At 45.7% G+C, this 16,788-nt stretch overlaps 1 long non-coding RNA gene across 1 annotated transcript in view; it reads left to right on the forward strand.

Moving 5' to 3' along the window:
* The first annotated feature begins 2,703 nt into the window (after nucleotides 1–2,703).
* Nucleotides 2,704–16,788, forward strand: part of LOC121233671 — a 79,383-nt gene continuing 65,298 nt past the window's right edge. Inside the window, exons 1-2 of the long non-coding RNA XR_005933607.1 lie at nucleotides 2,704–2,790; nucleotides 3,015–3,082. This is a non-coding gene — a long non-coding RNA (uncharacterized LOC121233671). The remainder of the gene's footprint in view (nucleotides 2,791–3,014; nucleotides 3,083–16,788) is intronic.

Raw genomic sequence — 16,788 nt, forward strand, 5'->3', positions numbered from 1 at the left:
AGCTTGGGTGCGCTCTCACTGCTGTCCCAACCTGCGAGCTCACCCTCTTAGGTGGCCACGTGCCCTGGACCACCTTCCTCCTGCCCCTTTGCACCTATGAGGAGGCACAGAGGACAGTATCAGAGCAGGCAGCTTGATGAAGACCTCTTTAGTCAGAAGAGACTCACTGTGGGGCAGGTAGCAAAGTCACCCTCTAACCTAGCAGCGGGTGTGCGTCAGCGAGAGCTCGCAGTTCGCACACCCAGTCCCACCACACTACATGCAGCCCCGGGCACATCCGCTCATCCGACAGAGGGTCAGACCCCCTGCTGCCATGGGATATTGCACAGGAGATGAAGAGGCAGCTGTCTGGCAGTCTTCTCCTGAACTGTCCCCCTGACCTATTTTTCCAGTCTGAGCTTCTCTTTCAGGAAGGAACAACAAGGGAGTCGCTCAAACAAATTATTCCCAACATGCCCAGAGCTACCCCCATACAGTGTGCACCCTGGTCAACACTGATGTACACATATACCAGCAACAGTAAGACTGGTGAAATGCTTCCCTTTCTGGTTGCATACCACTCATCCATAAAAATTCCTCCCTACACATCCTCCTGTCCCCTGACTGTCTTTCCTCCAGATCTCCATCTCCTGGTGCTGGAGGCAGATCTTAGCACTGCCAGTAACTGGCATTTCCCACCCTAGGTAGAGAAAAAGATCAGCTATTTTAAAAAGCATTGTGGCTGCTCCTATATCTTAGGATCCCTTTCTCTGTGCAGGAGTGCAGGGCTTGGGATTTGCTTGGCAATCAACGTTCCCATCCATGGGAAAGGCCCCCTGCCCTCATGTGTGCTCACCACATGGGCCATTTTATTTACATAGCTGGGTCCACACATTTATATTTAGTACGTTTGAGAGGCCACCACAGACTTAATAAGCTAAAAAACAGGATGGAAGAAGATTCATGAAGGTTAGGGAGGGGGCATATGAGTGAAAACTGAGGAGGCTGGAGGTAACTACAGGGCTTGCTTGGCTGTGTGGCCATGAATGCTGGTGTCTCCTGCTGCGGGAAAAAGGGCCAGAAGTTGAGGTCATCTTTGAATGTGAACGGGGTCAGATTCAGACCCTTCTTTAAACATTCTCTCAGGGGAAGCTGCACTTGAATAGGACTTGGCTTTGCCCAGCAATTGCAAAAACAACTCAGTTTCATCCACCCAGTCTTATGACTATGTCTATATATATGTGTCTATATAGAGACAGTCTTATACTGATTTTATCATTTTTGGTTATCATGTAAATCTGACCAGAGTCAGGCCTGAGGTTTCTAGATGCAGTGCTTTAAGTCAGGCCTCTCCTCATGTGAGCCCCCAGGAGATTTGCCACTGTTCCCTCAGTGCAAACCCCCCTAGAAGGAGAAACCATGCGATGACAGCTGGGAGCTGATTATGCATTACTCTTCCTCCCACACCTCTCGTGTCTGGTATGCATTTGTCTTCTTTTGTTTACTAGAAACATGCTGTGGGGCAGCATTTTCTTTTCAGTTAGGAATACTTATTAAAAATGAAACATTAGACAGGACCGTTGCTCAACTGTGGGCATGGTGCAGCTGCTGGGTTGCCCTCTCCCCTTGCCAGCACCATGACGCCCGTTGAAGGTGGCAAGGGAAAGATCTGGTCTGCTTGTGGGCAACAGGGTTGAGTTTGAGGAATAGCTTCAGATGAGGCTTTGGTGCCAGATAGGAGTAACTTGTCTCAGATTTGCCTTTGTCTTCCTCACAGGAGACGTTTGTATAAAGTTGGTCAAAACAAACATTGAAAATAGCATTTATTATTCAGAAATTCTCAGCTAAGATCAGGTTGGAGGTAGACAGACTTCAGCAGATGATGTTCTGTGAACATGGTCCTGCTGGGCATGTGCTACAGCTCATGGTATATTTTTGAGTCAAAATTGCAGCAAAAACCAAAATAAAATCTCCAAAGATGCATGAAATTTTCTTACCTCTTTCTTCAACTCTACCTCGCGATTCCTCATGATTTTCTAATTATATACAGCCTTTTCTGGAAGAAAAAAAAATTTAAAAAATCAGATGACTTTCAGATTGTGGATTGTTAATAAGCTCTTTGCTTAGACTGTCTCCTCTCTGCTGCTGACTACAAACCAGCTGGCATTGCCTTGTTTCTGGATGGCAGAAACATCCAGAAATTTAGAAAGGAGAAGCATTCTTATTAATTTAAAGCACAAAGTTTTAACTTGCTTTGAGGTACAAACCCTTCGACAAATTGTTCCCATTAAAAAGAAAGCAATGTTTCAGGCACATTGTTATGCAAACAGACCGCGTGCCTGATCACAAACATATTTGTATCTGTGAACTTCACTTTATACTGTGCACCGCCACAGCTTGCCCAAGCACAGCTTGCCATCATGCCCTCAAGAAATGTTCTCAGCATGTTGTTACAGGATTATCCCAACACTTAAAGCTGTGATCTGGGCTTAGCAACAGATATTGTCACTCATCTACTGGCTAGCATCCATGTGTTTGTTTCTTCCCAGCCTTTTTTCTGCTTCCCAGGCTGCACCTCAGGGAATTGTCGTTGGGATTTTAGGAGCCAAGATTGGCTTCACCTGGGAGAGGAGGTCACCTCTCAGGTGAAGGGTGGGCTTGGCTGGTTGTGGTGGCCTATGGGAGCACAGCAGAATACTTAAATACCAAAGGCAGCAACTGGGTAAGTTTTGTTGGGTGATGTTTGTTCTTGTGGAGAAGGCAGCTGTAAGCTGGGTACAGCTACTTATGGTTTGGGAAGCGGGCTTTGAGGTATTAGTGAGTGAGCCCTGCCCCTCTGTTGCTGCTGTCACTTGATGTCTGAGTTTGGAAGTATGGGTGTGCACCCAGGGCAACTGGATTGCCTCTTTTTTGCTCTTGGAGGTTCCAACCAAACTGACCACCTCATGGGTCTCTCTCTCTTTTTTTTTTTTTTTTTTTACTCTCCTACTGTTTTTCTTATTCTTTTTTTTTTTTTTCCTTCCCCACCAAAATAGCACCTTGCAAGTAGGACCTGCCTGGCAGTAGGAGCTGGAGACGCCTGGGTGAAAGGCTGGCTCTGAAGGTGAGTGTCTCATCCAGAGCAGCACACTACCCTGTGTGTCGGAGCTGCACTGCTGGGTGCCTGGCAGAGCAGGCAGGAGCTTGTGCTGTGCCTGGCTCTGCTGGAAATTGGGGGGCTTGGTAGCTGGGAAGGCTGCAATGAGCAAGTGACCCTGGTGGGGGCCAGGTGATACCCTCAGCAGTAGCAAACTGAACCTCGATGCTACAGCATATGCGCTCTGGGGCCTGCTTGGTTTTGTTTCCCATGTGTTAGCAAGGTGCTTTGAGTGAGACGCGAGTGTTTCAGTGCTTGCCAGTGGGTCTGTGCAAAGCAGAGGCCTTGGGTTTATGGGCTTCAGCTGAGCTACTGCTGGGATTGAGGTCTGGTGCAAAGATAGGGGAGAAAATAAGAAATTATCAGCTGATGTTAATTAATCAGCTAGGCAATGTATGATGAGCCATAGGTTTTGGTGCTGTCACTAGCCTAGTGTTACAGCTGCTGGTTAGATGGGCAGGGGCAGCTAGTCCCATTTTGTTACAGTCTAGGGCTTCACGTTTGGTTCTGCTTCTAAAGTGGAATGAAAACAAGTTCAGAATATGTTTTGTCCCTACACACGTGGAGGGAGTGGAGTGGATCTGTTCCTGTCAGCATCTCTGGTGGCACACAGCCTGCTGCGGCTCTAGTGACTGTTCTCCTGAAAGGTCTGCTGGAGCTGGTTGGTGTCTACAAATAGCTTTGGTCCCAGCTGAAAGGTTTTTTCTTACCATAAACATATTTGGTAGAAATGCTGTGTTCAGTGCAACTCATTCCCTCTGCTAGCAATTACAGCAGAGTAAATGAAACTTTCATGAGTCTGAAGTACATAACTCTCCTTCAAGCCCCAGGGTCTGTTTCCCTGGCCATCCTGCAGCAGTGAGGGCTCTGCTGGTGGTGTTGGGGTCCTTGGGGGACATGGTGCTGCTCACCCAAGCTGGTGGTGTAAACAGTGCTAAATTCCTGCTCAGCAGTCTTGTCCTCAGTAGACTTTGTATAGCTGCTGAGTGAGGCAGTTTGTGAGTGTAGTTACTGAGAGCAGCAAGGGCAGTGTGCTGCTTACCTGACATGGCTGGGATTGCTCCCTGCACAAACAAACAGGGGTTGTGGACCACCCGTTAGCCAGCAGCCTGTTTCCATTAGCTGAACACCAGCAGCCCCCTCCCCTTGAGGAGGTAAATTGCCCTCATGGCCTCTGATGAGAAGAGCTTTAATTATGAAGAGAATGAAAAAGTACTTTTTCCCCCCAAAACTTGTTAACAGTGCAAGACTCCCTGGCCTGTTTTGTGCTTTGCTGGCAAAAAAGCAGGGGATGTGAGCAGGGTTTTGAGGTTCAAGCAGCCTCTGCATCCAACTGCCAGCTTGCCTGGAGTTGGTGTGAGCAGCAGTGTTTCCAGGGAGCTAATTGCTGAGTGTCCAGGCTCCTAATACTGCTGTGCTCTAGTGAGAAAAGGTGCTGAAACCCTCCCTCTCTGCAGGTGTGCCTGCTGTGAACCCTCAACACCCCACAGTAACTGCTCTCCTGGGAACGGGGTTTTCCCTACCACACTGGGGTCTCCTGAACCCTGAAAGGAGCTGGGGCTTAGCTTGCCTTTTTGATGCTAAGGTTGCCTCTCAGGGGTGTCAGCAGATACAAATTTCACTTACTGCCACTGGGTCAGTGGCTTAACACCTTTATGGGATAGCTGTGGCAGCATTTTCAGTTAACAGATATGAAATTTCCTAGGATGGGGACTGCAGGATTATGAATCTCCTGTCACCTGTGGTAAAATTTGTTTCAACTCTAGCACAAAAATCAAAGGAAATTTTAACCTTTTTCAGAAAGGCAAAAAAAGGAGGTCTTGGGAGGAGGTGAAATTCTCTTTTACTGAATCCAAGTTCTCTTAATCTGATATTTCCACTTTTAATTGAAGTTATTCTTGCTTTAGATTCATGTCTGCTTGCAAAACTCTCAGCTTTTAACATGGCAACATTTTCTTATGAGAGAATGTTGCATTATCTAGCTCTAGTCAGAAGCCACACAATTTTACTTTCCAGACTATGTAAAGTGAACTGAGGGAAGACGATACCCTTTTTTTAAGCAACGTAATCTGTGCTGGTGAGAGGGATTCTGGGGGATTAGTTTTGCCCTTGGCATGAGGAGAGACAGAAGTGGAGGCAAGGTTTTGCTTTAGTGCTCTGTGACCTTCATAAATCAGGCAACATAAATCACTGCTGTTTCAGATCCAGGACTTAAAGATTTCACAATCCCTTAATGGGTGGGAGGCGGAAGTGCCCTATCTTTTGAGTAGATCCTCCTGTTTCTTACTTGCCTGTTAATTTAGCAGCTCCCAAAATAGCAACTTATAGTAGCTAGATTCATAATTCATAATTAAAACTCCTAGCAGTGTTCAGGCTCCACTGTTGGTTTGACCTCCATGCCTCTCCATGAGCATCCATTTCAAGGGATGCTTGCCCTTTTCTCAGGGAGAGCCCTGTGACTTATCCCATCAAGTTAACAGAAGGTCATATAATAGTCATAAAAATATTATGGATCCCTCCCACATTCCTCACCCATGGCAAAATACTGCAACAAGGAACAATCAGAGCCTTCTAGCTGGGCATCCAATAAATCTGGAGAGGTATTAGGCAGAACTGAAGCTCTACAGCTGTTGGGGTAGAGGGTGAGTGCAGATGGATGGCTCAGGAAAGGGGGTCCCTTTTTCCTCTGTTACTGTTTGGAAGCAAACCTGTACTTCAGGAATGTCTGAGGTGGAAATGTTTCATTTGTTAAAAGGTATTGTTTGCTGTTTATTTGTCAGCTGTATTATGTAATGATGTAAATTCAGTGAAGATGAAGTCGGTTTGCAGAAAGGCTGTTCTGCTCAGTTGCTTTCTCAGTAGTGGCTATGACAGTTAAGAGGTTTATTCTGTATGTGACTCACCCAATAGCAATCTCTTTTAAAGCCCTGTGCTGCTCTTTGCTGAAGTCTCTCTGCTGCCAGATGAGCAGCTTTTAGCTTTGTCCCTTGGATCCCAGGAGCAGTGCATAATTCAGCCTTTCTGTACAGAGGAGCTGCAATGTCTCCTACAGGCTGTCCTACACAGCTCCAGCCCCCTGAGTCCTCTCCATCTGGCTGCTCTGTCTTGGGCTCTGCTTGCAGCTGATGACTGAGTCCTGCTGGCATTGCCAGCCCAGCAAGCAGCCAGGGCATGTCTTCTGCCTGTGCTGCCTGAGCTTGTCTCATTGACTCATCCCTTACCCTTTCCTAAGCCCCTGTGGAAGGCCTGGGGGAATGTGGCTCTTTCTATACATTTGCTATCTGATCTGCCCTGGGTCTGAGCTGCTGCGTGTTCATATCCTCAGGCTGGGCTGTTCGGGGTGAGAGTTGTGCCATGTGCAGTGGGATGATACTGGTTGCTATTGCTTAGGCCAACACAGGGTCACAAAGTTTGCATGCCGTTCCTGTGGAAAAGACTTGTCTGACCTGCATGTGCAATCTTTCCTCCTTCATTCGATTCCTCTGAAATTTTCTCCTCCCTAACACTTTCTGGAACCCCTTGGTTCCCTTGTGCCTCCTCTTGGCATATACAGAGACACTGTTTGTGCCTTTCTTGGAGGACTCTGTCACCATCCCAGCTCTTCTGTGCAGCGAGTTGGGCCTCCACCGTGTATTGCTTTCACAACCCTGCCAAGTCCTGCATGTCATACCTCAAACTTAACTTTAGCACAACCTTTATCTGTGAATTGTATTACATTTTGTTAAAAACATCACACAAACCAGGAATGGAAGTACGCTGCTACCATGTGACTGAAGGTGTTTCCTACTCCCCCAGGCCTCTCAGTTTATCTTTGCTTTTGCCGTTGTCCATAGTGTTGTACCAGAATTGTGCTGACCTCCACAAAGTTTCAGTACAACTTAAATGAACCTGCTTCTGTTGAAATCAATGGCAAATTGTTGCTACGTTGGTATTGAAGAGTACAAAATAGCCTCAAAGCATATTAGACTTCATTGTGTATGACAGCCCTTGAAGGCATTATCTACTGTTCTGCTTATCAGTTTTCTGTTATATATAAAATTTATTTTTCTGTCAGTCAAGTTAAAATATATGTAGAAGTGAGTTGCCCAAGATCACACAGGGATGAATAGTTGTGGCTTTTCTGCAGCCTGAACTTCACCTGTGTTCCAAACCCTTTGCACAACCATGCTCCCATCATCTTGCTGTTGAGAGTGCTTGCTGTGCTGTGTGCTTAAGTGGGCAGCAAAAAAAGCCTTGTCTAGCCTCACTGGACCCTGCTGTGTGATAGTCAAGAAATTCAGCCAGTAGCCAATATACCCTTGACTCTAACTCCTGCAATGATATTACCTTTCAAGCTGAACGTTGATCTTTATAGGCTTGTCTTAAGTGTGTTTCTTCCAATAAAGTGTGGTCATGGCTGTCTTCCCAAATGATTTCTCTATGGATAGCAAGTAGCTAGAAGGTTAAGGATATCAGAAGTGTCTACAGACAGAATTAACAATTTTAAGAAACTGATGTATGCTCTTGTCATTGACTCTATTGCAAAGTTCATGCAAGTATTGCATGCACAGAGGAGCAGGCTGCCAGGCCATGTGGCTGTTGAGGAAAGGCTTTCTGATGCTGGAGGTCAGAATCTATTAAAACTTTATCTTGAAATGAATTAATGAATTAATGTGTTGACAACGTGCTGCAGGGGTAAGGTCACACACAGTCACTAGATTTTTTTCAGGGGCTTATTTTGCTGCTCACAGAGTTTTCAGCCTGAAAAGATGTATATGGAGGAGAGCAGGATGAGATATGACTCCAGCTCCTCCCCCTTCAGCCTTTTGGCTAAACTTCAGATTTTGGGGTGGGGGTGTCAGCCACACTATCTAGAAGGGAAGGAGTCTTGATTTCCTACATCTGGAAGCTGGTGGGGACCCTGTGCTGCAACTTTGGGGTGCTGTGTGTGAATGAGGAGTCTGAGCCTCACAGAGACCCTGGGTCCAGGCTGGCCCGTCTGGGGTGTATGTGCTCACTGCCTCACAAGGATGTGGTGGGGCCAGCTCCTGTCCCAGTGTCCCCCACCAGAGGAAGCAGAGAGGGCAACTGTAGGACCAGCTGCTGGGCAATTGCCTTTTCTTTGAGGGTGTCTGCCAGCAAGACGCTGTTTGATGCAGAGCAAGGCTGGTCTCTCTGCAGGCATCCTGGCCAGCCTCAGCCTTGGAGACCTGAAGATGGGGCTGGGGCCCCTCTGTAACCCTTGCTCAGGCAAAGGCCGGGCATGAGGAGAAAGTAGACCTCAAGGAAATAGCTTCCCTGGGGAAGCTCCTGCAGGGACAAAAAGCCAAAGCCTCTGGAACAGAGCCAGACATTGATGAAGGAAAAAACTAATTTCCCCTTCTTGTGGGGCTTGTAGTACAGGAAATGTGGCCCTCTGGGACAGCTGTAAATTTAGGCATGTTAACTAACCTAATGCTGTACTTGTCTAAGAACTCCCCAAACCCAGGATCTCCCTATTAAGCAGTCAGCTGGTTGTAATGGGAGCTGTTGAGCTGGAGATGGTGTCTGCTTCTTCCACACCCTCCCCACCAGTCTGTCCACAGCACAGTAGGTGCCAGGGGCATTGTAAAATAACTGGCATGAATTATTTCACTTGATTCCTTTAGCTTTCCACATAATGTGCTGATGTCTGTAACCTCCTGGCTGTTTCTTCTGCTATTGCTGGAAAGGAGTGTAAAATAGAGCCCTTCATGTCCTGCTTCAGGTGTGGGAAACTGCCCTGAACAGCAGTCTATGTGTCTGTCCGTGCTTCCTCTTGGCAGTGCTGCACCTCATCTTCAGCCGAGACCTGCCTCGATTTGAATGGATTTGAGAGCTACAAGACTTGGACCTCTTGCTATCCTAGTGATGTCGCTTGTGATCAGGTGGTTTGTTGCTGAAGTCAAGAGTCTTGAGGGTTGGCAGATCTGGGTTTGCTTTCCAATCCTGCCTTTGTGAGCAGGTAGGGTGGCCCTGGGATGGTCTATGCAGGTCTGTGCCTCAGTTTCAGTGAAGGTGTATAAGAGCTATTGCTTCAAACTGCTGTCAGGCGGTGCAGTGTAACCACGTGAGAAAAGATGTTGGAGTGCATCAGACTAAGTGCCAAAACCTGTCAACCTGTGATCTCGATAACAGTTGTTACAGTGCAATACACACAGTCACTTGGCAAAGGCTTGCCAGTGATAGGAATCTGCTGGATGCACCACTAAAGAGAAACTGCTTGAAGAACCCATATTGCTATCTCCGGCTTTATTTGGCTATCCCAACAAGAGGTCTGTGTCTTTAGGAAACAGTATGTTGCCTGACTTGTGCCAAGAAGAGAATAGTTAAGTTTTCCTTCCATAGAGAAAATGCGTGGGGTAGAAACCCAGAAGATGCTGGCTGAAGGGATAGCATTTAGCATGCATGCAAAGTACTACTTCCAAGTGTCTTTTGTTGTGTTAATTGACTGTTATCCAAGTGTGTTTTCTCACCATGTTTTTGAGGAGTGGCCTAGCCAGATGCAAAACACTTCTTTCTAGATGAAGGAGCAGCTGTGCGTGCTAGCTGGGTTTGCTTGGTTTTCAGTCCTAGGGAAAGGGGAATCCGAGTGCTCAGCTGTTCTTAAAACATTGCTGGTGAAGAAAACAAACTAACAGACACAGCAGGGATTTTGAAGCAGACAACTGTGGAGCTGAGAGATTTTTCCCCCAGCAGAGCTCAGCACCTGTGTGCTCACAGCCTGCAGGCGGTGGGCTCTGCGGCAGAGGTGTGCTCAAAACCAGCCCGAGGGAGCTGCCTCCTTCTTTGGACAAAGCCTGCTGGGGGGAGAGGGGCCGGGTGGGCAGTCAGCCCCCCAGCAGCCCTGGGGGCAGAGGCTGGAGTGTATGGGCGAAGAAGAGCTGAGTCCAGCCAGGACTGGCAGGGAGGGCGTTGCTGCTGAGGTTAGGCTTACTGTTAATAAAATCTGGGAACACAAATCAAGACGTATTTGGTTTGGGTTTTTTTTCTGTAAGGTCTGTGCAGGTTAAACAAGGACCCATCCCACCTTGGTCCATGTTGCAGCACTGTGTCTTGTTCCTGCAATGAGCAGTGAAACATCAGACTTATGCTGCCGATGGCAGAAGATGGGGAAAAAAGTATGTGATGCCCAGTTGTGAAGGCTCATTTCGTTTACTGCTGAAAAATTGCCAGTCTGCCTTCATAGCCTTGTATCCCCTGGGGACCAGTAATGCCAGTTCCATGAGTCCCACTAGCTTCATCAGGCTGGAGCCCTCGGCACCACTGCTCTGTCATGTTTAGCTGAGGGAGAACAGAAGTGGGTGAGGTGATGTTACCCAGACCCCCTGTTGTTTTGGGAATCGCCCAGCCCCGAGATGCAGGCAGCAATCTGCTCAAATGAAGCTCTTGGTAGCAGACTGATTCTATCAAACACTCAGTGCCCTGGCAGCACTTCTGAAAGCCAAACTTGGAGTGAATGACAAAGTGTTTTTCCGTTCCTTGGAAAGTATATGCTCCCAAACTGCTTTCCTTTTCGCTACCCCACCATTCACTGCACATGAACGATTTGTTTATGTTAGGCTGTGTAAAAAAATCTACATGTTATCTCAGAGCTGGGCAGATTAATCCAGAGGAAGATTTACTTGAGTGTAAATCAAAGGGTTTGTTTTCTTGCATAGTTCTTCAGTGTCTTGAGTCTAAATCCATCATGTTATCCCTGGAGCACTCCAATATTTCAAAAGAATTTGGAAACTTTGCTATCCACCACAGTTTGTAACCAGACTGGAAGCGCTGGGTGGATTGCTGTCTTTTCTGTTCTGCTATCTTTTATCTAATTTATTTTTATGTTATGATTAATACTGAAAAGCTCTAAAGCCTAGATGAGGACTGTACAAATAAAAGCTACAACCCAAATCCATGACATGTACTCCTAGTTCTGTGTAAACAGATTCTGAGCTGAGTCTAACTGCATATAACTGATGTGCCCAGGGCTGTACTTAACTAACCTCTCTCTGCCCAGAAGCAGGAAAATATTCCCATGGTTGCTACACTTTTTTAGTTTTCCTAAGTGTTTCAGGCCAGAGTTATAAGGACCCTTTGATTTAAATGCATAAAATGTATTCATCCCCTTGTATTCCTTGCTGCAGGTGTCAGATTATCTCCTGGATTGTATTCTCAGATTGCTACTGTCCTGCAGGTACCAGCCTACCTGGTGTGCTATGCTGCTATGTCTGCACCAGGCACTTTAGGAAGTTGTTGGGAGCAAAATACTCTCCTCCTGCTCAACGGGTTTGTTACCTGTGTAATGGGAATGGTGGTGAGCTGCTGCTTGTTCTGACATCTTGTGGGTACCTCTGTGCAGGGAAGGCTTTAGAAATGGGTAACACTTTCATTCCCAGCTTCTGCCTTTGAAATATGAATGTATGGAGAATATGGGTCTCAATATCATGACAGCTGGAGATGGGCAGTCCAAAAAATGTTGGCAGAGCTCTAGAGATTCAACAGAACAACATAGTGGGTCTGGGTTATTTAGAAAGTTGGGCAGGATCAGTTCTGGGTGTTGACAGATATTTTATGGTTTGTGTATAGCAGCTTGGCTTCCTGGACTGATTCTTGTGTCCAGTGTGATCTGGAGGCATTCCTGTTGAGAAATTGAAACCTGGCTCCTCTGTTGCATCCACAGGGCAAGCTGGACACTCTGTTGTCTGCTTTTTCCAGCAGCTGTGAGCACTTTTCAGTTGATCAGACATATGCAAGTCAAATTATTAAAAAAGATATCACCAAATAGCTGTCAGTTGCTGGTGCAACTTTTCAGTCTGAAAAGGAAAGTGAAGTGGCCCTCGGGCTGAGCTCCACATCTGGCTGTCAGGCTGCAGGGAAGCTGAATGTAAGGGGCTGGCCTGGAGGACATGGGAATTCAGAATTTCAGCCAAAGGCTCTGGGATCACAGGGAAGGATGGAAAACCAGGTGCAGGAGCAAGAGTGATGTTTTCATGGTATGATTCCAGCAAAAGGGCAGAGAGCTTAGGAGATAAAAGGTTAATTAGCTAGAGCTCTGGGTGGTGTTTGGTATGTGTCTTGTAGGGTTAGGAAACCAGCATCTTTAAGGAAGCCTCTTCCTTTGGGATATAAATGCCGGGTTCAAATAGCAGTCAGGACAAAGAGAAGTTTTGTTTCCCATGTCACATCAAACTGGAAATGGCAAGATATCCAAACCAATTGGCTGCTTGCACTGTCAGGTGCAGAAGGCTGAGAATTGCCAGCCAATACTTTCCTGGTCTGTTCCTTTAATTTCTTCAAGTTGATGGTGTGTCAGGCTCTGTCTCCATCATTTTTACCCTGGGGCTGTATGGATCAGCTTCTCTTCTCCTTTTGGCTTGGGGATCACCAAAGCAGAGCTCAAGTGACAAGACTTTTTGTACAGCAACTTTGAATCAAGGTGGCTTTCTCCTCCACATTTTGTGCAGCTGTGGGCAGTCATGCACACTCCCAAACTTTTTCATTCTTTATTCTGTCCATATTTCTGGCTCAGGCACTGTAACTGAGAGCTGGATAGAGTATTGTTCCTGCATTGCTGCTGGAGGTTTCTGTCTTGGTGCTGACACTGTGATAATGTGTACAGTTCCATGTTGGTGTGAGACTCCAGAAAACAGCACTTGCCTTCGCCTCACAAAACATACTGTTGGTGTATTTCCAGTGGTAATAAAAGGTGTTTCCCACAGAAGTGAACTCAGCAGTTTGTAAGACACCTTTCTCTACTATTATGAGATTGCCTAATGTCTTCTAAAACATTTAACAAAATGATGAATCTGCTGCTGCATTTGTTGTAGCAATTGGACATAAGCTGAGTGTATTTGGGAGATGGACTGTTAGTGTATTCAAAACCATTAGGCAGCTCTCCCAGGGATTTCCTTTTTCCATGGTACAAGTTTGTCCTGGTGAAGTTGATGGCAATTCAGACAACTAGTGTGAGCAAGATCAAATCAGTTAACTTCTGCTCAGGGATTAAAACTTCTTTGGCAACTTTCTGGAAAGCCTAGATAAATAAGAAACTTAAAATCTGCTATGGAGACACTGTCTACTTTGTCAAAGGCTCCTTGCAAGCAGGTTAGCTCTGGACAAGAGGCATCTCTGAGCTATTCAATTTTTGGTCAGTGTTGTTGAACAGGGTGAAAATGTTGCCCATGCCAGAAGGAGCAGGCTAGTTTGATTCTACCCATAATTTGCTGCCAGGTTTGCTGGGGATGTGGACAGTTGGTGTGAACCTATGCCTATTGCCATTTCTCAGATATTGTCACTTAGGTAATAACATGCCAATTCTCATTCCATTTTTCAGGGTTCATTCCTTTTCCATGATATCCAGGGATGATAATTTCATAGCGTTGTATTCCGTTTCTCATGTTATCTTCCAGTTCCATTTTATTTCTGCCCAGATCTTGTTGGCATAGTTCTCCGTGCCCAGTTTTTTGTGGTTTTTTTTTTCTTCACCTGGCCCAAGGGAATCTTTTTTTAGTGGACATCAGATGAACACCAATTATTTCTGTGAAGTCTGCCTTATTTGGAAAGGCCCTGCTATTCCAGTTCAATGTAAATTCATTGCTCTCATGACTGACTCAGCCTTTCCTTCCACAGGCTGCATCCTCTATTTCTGGAGTAAGCTACACAGATGCTGCTCCCCTGGATGCCCTCTCACGTGGTTAGAAAGCTGAAAGGCTATTTGCACTTAAAATTGGATGACATGTCATGGTTGGCTGACATGAGCACATGTCTGACATTGCAGTTGGCCCAGTTTTAAAACCAGATCCCATTTGTAGCTACCAAAAACTTAATAGCATAGATGGTATTCCAGCTAATGGCAGAGACATTTTCAACGGGGGCTGGGATGGAGAGCTTGTTGCTGTCTCCCGTCCTCGTGATTAGCAGCATTCATGGGCATGTGTAGACATTTGCAGACCCCATGTGAGAAGCCAGACTGAGGATTTCGTTAAATCTGTAATTTGTTGTCCTTTGCTCGCAAATCTATGACTGGGCAAAAGCAGCCACATGGGTTTTGCAGATCTTCCAAATTCTTGGAAGAATTTACTTCCAGGGTAAGATCTATTTGAAGAAAAAGAATTTTCCTGTTGTCTAATCTTTCTTTGAATTTTGGTAAAGATGGAGTGGTCTGTAAATGGCCTAAGCCACTTGTATAAGACCCAATAAACAATTGCAGTGCTGGGACTGACTCACCTACAGTCCCAGCCACCATCTGAATTTACCTGATCTATGCTTTCCTTCTGGTTTTTCAGCTGGTCTCCTATTCAGCCTCTGGCTTTGTATATCCTTTCATGTCACTTTGGCCCAGCTTTTGACTTTTGATGTTAAGCACTGTCCAACACCTTTGAACATATTGAATTTTCTAGGGAATTTTAGAGTTCAAACAAGTTATGCTGCCTTGACATTCCCTTTTGAATGCTATGCTAACTATTTGTTGTCCTAGTTATAGTGCTTTGTCAAATTCCCTTCCAGATGTTTTCTCAGACTTCGTCCCCTAGGAGGTGCTCTGAGATAATTTCCCACTGTTGATGATAAACTGGCAAGTGTTTTCTGTGTTTGCTCCTTAAATCTTTGTTTAAACTACATCGAGATGGTGTGCTAGTTTTCTTTTTTGCTATAATCTAAAACTCAACAGCTGAGAAACTCTCACTACGAAGGAGAATCTCTTCAGCTAGTTATTCTGTAATCAAAGCTTGGGAAGGAGAAAAAAAGAAAAAAGCTTTCTGGAAAGAGTGGAAGTTGCAGCCTGAACCTGCTAAAACAAAGGAGTGTATAATGCATTGTTTAAACTGTAAATCCAGGCAAATATTCTTTCAGAATTTGCTCTGGGATTGATGCTTGGCAGCAAATAATGGCTGAAGACAGGGATATTTTTGGCCCCAGTTAGGATTTCCCTTCGTTTTGTAGCCAAGTGCAAAACCACCATCCAGCTGCATTGCTAGATATAGCACTGACCTTTTTACCTTATTGGACCACAATTTGACTCTTAATTGAAATTGCACTATAATTACACCCTATGTCCCAAGGGACACTTGTCTGTCTCATAAAACCAACACCACATATTGGAACAATCTGTTCTCAAGTGATACAGAGTAGGCTCTGAGGAACAACTGCCTCTTATCTCTGCTGGTGGTGGTGGCTCCTCCAGGACAGCATGGCTAGAGCTGCTATCGAAGGAGGTGTACACCTGGGTTTTAGAGAGGTTGGTGAGGTTGTGGCTGGTTTCAAAGGAGTTGGCTCCTCCCTTTAGCTGACTCTCCAAAACATTCCCATGAAGTAGAAGCAAAACCCCAAGGTCATTGGAAAAAACTTTGAGATCTCACAGCAAGAGGAAGTTGCCTCTGTGGAAGTTGTGTGCTCCTTCAAGTGTGCTGTGACACTAGCACAGGTGTGTAGAGCAGCATGCATGGGTTGTGCCAGTACAGCCTGACGCTGGCTTCAGGACTGGCATCTTTGTCCTGGCTGTGTTTCAACCCTGTAATAGGAAAAGTACCAGATCCCATCAGGTCAGCTGCCCTCTCCCTTGCAAAGGTATCCTGAAGGACAGAAGGAGGCTGTTACATGTTTGGCTGAGTTCCTGATCTTGGCAATTAGAATACCAGGAGCATGAGGACATTAATGTGCTGCTTGGTTTAACATGTTTACTTGTGTTTCCTGTAGTTCTGATGTTTTCCTGATTGAAAGAAAATGCAATTTACACCAAAAGGCTCAGTGAACTTTGTGCCAAGGAATATAGTGATATTTATATGGAGGATCACTTGCATTTGCACTCCGTACGTTAATGCTCTGCCTAGGACGAGGGATGCAGAAGGGTTTTGTAACACTGGCTGCAGACCCTGTCAGCAGGGAGTGGAAGGGGCCTGGCTGATTTTGAAGGTCAGGTGTGAGTAGGATACTGCTTTCTACCACCTAACAAGACTAAGATGAGTAAAAAATAGCTTCTCTCTGCAGCTGAAATATCTACAAAACAATGGTACGGAAAACAAATACTATAGCAGCAAGCCAATTCTGCAGTGTAGTGCTGAAATAATAGTTATTTGGCACGTGACACATGTGAAAACTAAGGCCAATTATTCCTTCCTGAACTCTGTCCAAAATACCTTTAATGGTCTTAAGTAATGGGAAATCTGTCACTTTCCTGGACTTCTCCTTGGTCTAGGAGCCGTTTCTTCCTATCAGTCTCCATTCACTTTCTTTTGGTCAGATTCATGCAGTTGTACCCGCTCTGGCCCTTCCTTCTCCCTCAGATTCCTCTTTGCTTTCTACTTGCCTAGAAGAGCTGGATAAACAGTCTGTACCTCTAGGAAAGTTACCTGTCCCAGGAGAAATTTCCCAGAGCTGAAGATGGGTTATCCATCATGATAAAAATGCCTTATGGAGACAAAGTGAAGTGTGGTGTCTTGGGGACTTGCCTGAAAAGTTGGGTAATTGGTTACATATGAGACTGGTTAATCACTGTCATCAACTTCTGTGTTGAGTGTACAAAAGGAGGGTTGTGTGGTGGCTTGGGGTTGTCTGGAAGGGATGTGCAGTGTTGCAGAGCAGTTGGAAAGATGCTGTTACAAGATCAGCGTGGCTAAATGGCTAATGCTGGTTAAATCCTAGCAATACAGTGTAAAGACTTTGTGCAAATTGTGTCCCAAAACACATGCATGCAC

This window comes from Aquila chrysaetos, chromosome 11 (genome assembly GCF_900496995.4).
Source record: "Aquila chrysaetos chrysaetos chromosome 11, bAquChr1.4, whole genome shotgun sequence".
Classification (NCBI taxonomy): domain Eukaryota; kingdom Metazoa; phylum Chordata; class Aves; order Accipitriformes; family Accipitridae; genus Aquila; species Aquila chrysaetos.